Source organism: Diceros bicornis, chromosome X (assembly GCF_020826845.1).
Source record: "Diceros bicornis minor isolate mBicDic1 chromosome X, mDicBic1.mat.cur, whole genome shotgun sequence".
NCBI lineage: Eukaryota > Metazoa > Chordata > Mammalia > Perissodactyla > Rhinocerotidae > Diceros > Diceros bicornis.
Window position 1 is genome coordinate 72,712,148 of NC_080781.1, and position 7,250 is coordinate 72,719,397.

Genomic DNA, 7,250 nt, shown 5'->3' on the forward strand with positions numbered 1-7,250 from the left:
CAATAATGCAAAAATACCAGAGTTTAATTCTTTTTTAGAGCCCTAATCTTTTTAGAGAAACAGTTAATGAATCCTGAATCTTTGCAGAGAAGCTGAATGATAGTTTCTGCTAGAGGTAAAGGTTTACATTTCTACTAGATGTTATAAATAGGCAGGAAACCAGAAATTCCTGGATCTTGCCTTACCAATTGCCCCTTTTCCTGCAGGGTTTCTCTGCAACCAAGCAACAAAGCAGAATGGGAATCAAGGTTTCACTTTATTATTAGCTGGCCTAGCATTTGATACCCTAATGTAGGGCGGTGCTGTACTCTATGCTATAGCATGTGGTTTAGGATTAAGATTTTAGGGCAAATGGGAGTAGTGGCTCCTCTTACCCTTGAAATAAAAATATTTGGACCAGCACTTTCAAATAGAAATATTTGATCCAGCACCCGATGGCTATGGCTGGGCAGAAGCAAAAGAAGAGAAAAATAAAATAGATGATAGAGTATGTGAAGCAGGTCCTGTTTTAACTAAACTGATTTAATATAGGAGAAGTAGAAAGGAAGAGAGAAACAATCTTCTCAGCCTATCTTAAGGAAGCCTACCTGATCAAGATTTGAGGCAGAAAGCCCGAGATAGAGGTCGCATATCCAGAACTTCTAATTGCATTAACTTTAGAGGGTGACATTCACATCCTAGTCTATGTGAATGGTGTCCCTTAGAGTTAAGTAATATATAGTCTATGTGGACATTTGCAAAACTGATCTTTTTCTAATTTATTTACCTTCCACCCACTAATGCCGGGCACAATCTGGATCCTATACTCTGAACATTCTGAATAAGAGGGTGACCTGAACCAGGCTTAGCATGGGCAGAAGGAGTTGGAGTCTTTTCCTCCTATAGTGCCTAACCTTAAAAACACATATATGCAAGTGTCACTTACAGTAAGTTAAATAGGCTAATTTACCAGGAACTGTGAAATTAGAAATCAAGAAAGTAAAAACATGTTAGTTTGGAATCTGAAGGTGAATGTTTTAGATATTGTAAATTTATGATTCATTGGATATTTGTATGCAGAGATAAATATAAAGGGATTAAAATTGTCAGCTTCTTTATTAACTTCCAATATAGTATTTTTATTTGTTCTTATTTTTTTTTGCTGAGGAAGATTAGCCCTGAGATAACATCTATTGTTGATCTTCCTCTTTTTTTGCTTGAGGAAGATTAGCCCTGAGCTAACATCTGTGCTGATCTTCCTTGCTTTATATGTGGGTTGCCGCCACAGCATGGCTGACAAGTGGTGTGGGTCTGTGCCCGGGATCTGAACCTGCAAACCTGGGCCGCCAAAGTGGAGTGTGCTGAACTTAACCACCAGGCCATGGGGCCAGCCCCCAGTATGGTATTTTTGAATGTTGGAATCTTACTTTAAATTTCAAACACATTTTCCCCTATCCTTTAGAGAAGTATAGAATATTCAGCTCTGTTTTAAGCATTTAATCTAAGATTTTAGGAAAAATACCACTTCCAGAAATTTGCTAGAAAACACTTTACAGGATCCAGTGAAGACTATATGTTATGATGCAAATTGTTCTCAGTTATAGTCACACTTCTATTTTTTTCCATCCTCTAATTTATCTAACAAACACTATTATATACTTTTAGTATGTTTACAATAATAACTATTATTATATGTTTACTGTCAAAGATGAATAAGCCAAGACTCCTATTGTTAAGGAACACTGGGTGTATTTCACTCTTTTCCAATCAAAAGATATTATGATTCATATTAAACAGAATACAAATAACTGGAAAACTGCTTTGAGGGTATGTATCCTCTACTAGACTGTGAGTACTTTAAGGTGGGGATTGGTCCTTATTCATCTTTGAATCTCCAGTACCTGGCCTATAGTAAATTCATGCTTTCACTCAAAAAATATTTGTTGAGCATCTACTATATATGGGTCACTGTTTTCTTTGCTTGGAATATAATGATAAGCAAAAAGCCTCCTTTCATTTTAATAGTAGTGGTGGTAGGCAATAAATGCGATAAATAAAAAATATAGAGGGACCGGCCCAATGGCGTAGAAGTTAGGTTTGCGTGCTCCGCTTTGGGAGCCCCGGGTTCGCAGGTTAGGATCCCGGGTGCGGACCAACACACCACTTGTCAAGTCATGCTGTGGTTGTGTCCCATATAAAGTAGAAGAAGATGGGCACAGATGTTAGCCCAGGGCCAATCTTCCTCAGCAAAAAGAGGAGAATTGGCAACGGATGTTAGCTCAGGGTTAATCTTCCTCACAAAAGAAAGAAATATATATTTATAGAATGTTAGAGAGTGTCACATGCTAAGGAGGAAAAGCAAGTGAAAGAAAAAGAGGATGTGAGAGGTATGTGGAGGTGGGACAATGAAATTTTACAAAGCGTGGCTAGGGAAGGTCTTACTGAGAAGCTGACTTTTGAATTAAGACCTGAAGGAAGGAAGGGAGAAATCATGTAGATATATGGTTAAAGTGCATTCCAGACCAGAGAACACTCTGAGGTGTTTGTGTGCCAGGCATATTCAAGGAACAGCAAGAAGGCCAGTGTAGCTGGAGTGGATATAAAAAGGGAGAGTAGTCGATGAGGTCAGAGAAGTAATGGAGAGCCAAATCATGTAGGTCCTTGTAGGTCATAGTTAAAAAGACTTTGCTTTTTATGCTGAGTGTGGCAGGAAACCACTAGAGGATTTTGAGCAGAGGAGTGACATAATCAGACTTCCATTTTTAAAGGATTACTCTGGGTTCTGTATGGAAAAAAGCGGCAAGAAAGTAAGGGTAGAATGAGGGAGACCAGTTAGGAGGCTATTGCAATAATCCAGGCAAGAGTTGATGATAGCTTGGACCAGAGTGGGGACGGTGGGGTGGTAAGAAGTCGTTTGATATCTGGTTATATTTTTAAGGTAGAACTCACAGCACTTGTTGATAGATTAGATTTAGGTGTGAGTGAAAGAGATGCGCCCATGATGACACAGTTAACTGAGATGTGGGAAACCTGCATGAGGATATGTTTTGGGGTGATGAACGCTATCATTATGGAATTATGGAAATGTTAAATATGAGAAGCATATTCGACGTCAAAGTGGATATGCCAAGTAGGCAGTTAGATATGCAAGTCTGGAGTTCAGAGTAGAGGTTCCGCTTGGAGATTTATACTGAGGAGCCATCATTAAAGAGATGGTATTTAAAACCATGAAACTGATGACATCACTCAAGTAGTAAATGTAGCTTTGAAAAAAAATCCTAGAACTGAACTCACTCCAAATTTAGAGAAATGAAAAACAACAAACAAAAGAGTGAAAAGGAGTGTCCAGAAAGGTAATGGAAAACCAGATGAGTGTGGGATCCTACAAACCAAGAAAATAAGGTGTTTAAAAAAAGAGTGAGTGATCAGGTATGCCAAATGATGCTAATATGTCTAGTAAGGTGAGGCCTAAGAAATGAGTATTGGATTTAAAAACTTAGACTTCATTGGAGAATGTTTGAGTGAAGTGGTGTGAGTGAGTGGTTTTCCATAAAAATGGAAAAAAGACATATACCTTATTTTACGAAGAGTATTTCTGTAAAGGGAAGAAGAGAAAAAGGATGATAGCTAGAGAGGGAGATGAAGTCATGAGAGTTTTTATTTATTTAATCTGGAAGAAATAACAGGAAGATTCTATGTTGATAAGAATGATCTAGTAGAGTGGGAAAGAATGATGCTACAGGAGAGAGGAGAGAATATCTAGGACAATATATTTGAGTATTTGAGAGAATGGGATATGATACAGAGGTTGAGGGATTTGCTTTGGCCAGGAGTGTGGGCAATTCATTCATAGTTAACAGGAGAGACGGTAGCATATATAGGCACAGATGCAAATAAGTGAGTAGAAGTAGGTTGTAGGTGCTTGTAAAATTTTTCTTCTGTTTCTGTTTTCTCATTCAAGTGGAAAACAAAGTGCTCAGATACGAGTGAGTACTGGGGAGAAGGTGTAAAGATTTGAGGAGAGAGTATAAAGTATATATAGTTGTCTAGGAAAATGGAGGAGAAAGTAAACTAGGGAAGTTCAATATGATTGCTTGGCAACATTACAATTTTACTCAAAATTGGTGGTTATTAATTTTAAAATGAGACTTGTCAGCATAGTTATGTGTTTTTATCCAGATGTGTTCAGCTGCATGGGTTCAGGCAAGGAGTAAGCAGAGAGTTGGCTTTAACCAGGGTTATTGTTTAACCAAATGAGTATGATACAGTGAGAGAAAGGTAAGGGTAACTGAGAGTATATGTAAGGCACTGATTATAACGACTGACCATGAAATTTAAGGTGACTAAGGAGAGAAAGGAGGATATGAGTAAAGTGAAGACAGTGAAAATGTGGTAAGATAAATTGTTTGTAGGTCCAATAGGGACCTAGGACTGTTGGAGTCAGGATAGTAAAAGGTATGACCTGGAAAGACAAGATGGTCAGAGAATAGAATTTTTGAAATTGAGATAATGGAGGGGTTGCAATTATGTCAAGGGTATGACCATGGGAATAAATATCCTCCACAGGGTAGAAGACAAGATCATCTAAGAAGAGGGCCAGATACTGAGAGGCAAGGATGTTAGAAGAAGGATCATCACAGTGCATATTGAAATCATCAATAATGATGAACTTGTGTGTGTATGTATATGTGTATATGTGCTTGAGCACGCATGTCTGTGTACTATTTACCAATGTAAGAATAAGTATACTTATCAAACCCATTTCTTTGTATCAGAGTTGTATCTCTTAGGGAGAAAGAGCAGGTATGAGACAGAAGACCTGAGTTTTAGCTTGGCTCTGTTGTTTGCTAGTAAGCCCTATGATCTTGGGAAAGTTAATAGCCTTTCTCAGTTTTTGTTTCCTAAAATTCATTCATTCCTTTATTCATCAAAATTTTTGAGTGTCTTTTATATACTAGCCATGTGTGAACTTTTATGGGAATATGGTGGTGAGAAAACATGCAGGATCTCTGCTTACATAGGGCTTTCAGTCTGACAGGATGAGATAATGCAGAAATTGCCACAAGAAAGCCAAAATACATTATTAAGAAAGAATGTGAGGGCCGGCCCCGTGGCTTAGTGGTTAAGTGCGCGTGCTCCGCTGCTGGCGGCCCAGGTTCGATCCCGGGCGCGCACCGACGGACCGCTTCTCCAGCCATGCTGAGGCCGCATCCCACATACAGCAACTAGAAAGATGTGCAGCTATGACCTACAACTATCTGCTGGGGCTTTGGGGGAAAAAATAAATAAAATTATAAAAAAAAAAAAAAAAGAAAGAATGTGATCAAACTTCCTGCTTTAAGTAGTACACAATTGCAATATACTAATAAGGGAGACAAAGTAAACAAAAAAAGGACAGACTTAAACCATTATTAGTTAACAAGTGTCGCGACCTATCTAGAGCTATGGTGGAATTATTCTTATTAAAACTAGAAGATTAAGCTGCTGACAAGATGGTCATTGTATGAAGGAAAAGATTATTTGAAAACAGGTTGAGGAGGTGTTCCTACTTGAAATAGAGTACAATTCCATATAGTTTGGAACCCTGGGGTTTCCAAGACTAGGTAAGTCAAAGAAAAATGGATACCTTAGCTTACATTCAATTTATAGAAATGATTTTGAATATTTGGGTGTTATTCTTGAAACTCTAGGAGCATGTGGATATTACTTCATAGAGAATAAAATAACTTTTTATTCTACATCTTATTAAAAGATCTACCAAGCAGCTATGGAACTTATATTAAAATAAAGTGATAACCATTTTCTTTTGGTGCTTCTCAGTAGCCTTCAGTCCTTTTTCTGTGCTATAAATAATTCCCCCCATTAATTGTGTACCCAACAACCAAATCTCTTCATAATGAACTCCATTTGCATTAGCTTACTTTATAAGTTTGTATCACAATCTAAGCAGTCAAAAGGGGCTCTTTATTGTATTTTTGGGGTATGTTTACAATTATAAGTTTGTGATGTTTAAAGTCACTTGGTTTATTTATAGATGTAGGTTGTCTAAGATTTAGATTAATATGATTTTTTTTCATCAAAATATATTTATTAAGAGATAAAAGCAAATAAATAGGAATTAAATAAACTTACATTATATACCTTAAACTAAATAATATTTTGGAACCTTTCTCTTTATATTTTAGCCGTTCTCAACACTCCAGCTCTAAGTAAAAACTTCTTTCTAAATTACCATGCATCCTTATTTTTGAATATATTCTTCCTAGATTGATCAAAATTTCAGCTCCCAAAATTCTGACTATCTTGCTATCAAAATACTTCTTGGATATCCACCTCAGACTTCCATATAAATGATATTGGCATCAACTCTGCTATGGTAGTAAAAAAGATATCATTTCTGAAAAAGTAAACTCTAAGTGTATAGATAAGATATGCACACATTATTTATAAAATATCAGAATTCTGTACTGAACATCCCTTGAAATCTAAAAGTAGTAGTAGTAAAAAAGAAAGTATTATCTTAAGAGAAGATGCAAGCTAAAAATAAAATGAGAGATTGTGACATTATTCCTCATAGAGTAATATTTATTATATTTGGGACATCCTAAGACCCCATTTCAAGAGGCTTATTTAAAGTGCCACTAGGCACTAGACTCGTTCACTCATAAAGCAACCTTGTCTTTGTGTACTCCAACTATAGGATATTATAGCAAACCTCTTGAAAAGGCATTTCTTTATAGTGGAAAGTGTATGGTGTTTGGAACCAAATAGGCCTAGGATTTTTATCCCACTTCTACCACTTAAAAGCAATGTTACTTGGAACAGATTACTTAATATATTTAAGTCTCAGATTTCTCATCTTTAAAATGTAGATAATAATATCCACCTCAAATGATTATGAGAATTAAATGATTATAAAAATATAAATGGCCTAATAATATCTGACACTTCGTAGGAGCTGACAAATGTTAGTGCACTTCACTTTTCTCTTCAACTCTGTGTAGTAAGTTTAAGAAAGATTTAGGTCAATTAGCTGTTTTATAATAATCTCTTAAGAAACCTATAAATCTTTAGGAGCTTAACTTTAATACTTTGAAATTAATATCATGCTTTTCTACAAATCACTTTGGGGCACTATTAAAGGCCATTCTCAATAGGCCAATGCCTGTAGGTTTATGTGGTTTAGGATTTTTAACATTTTTATAGTTTTATTCTCATTTTATTCTTAAAATGTATCTTTTCTAAGCTTCTTTCTTTATCCTACAATGTGA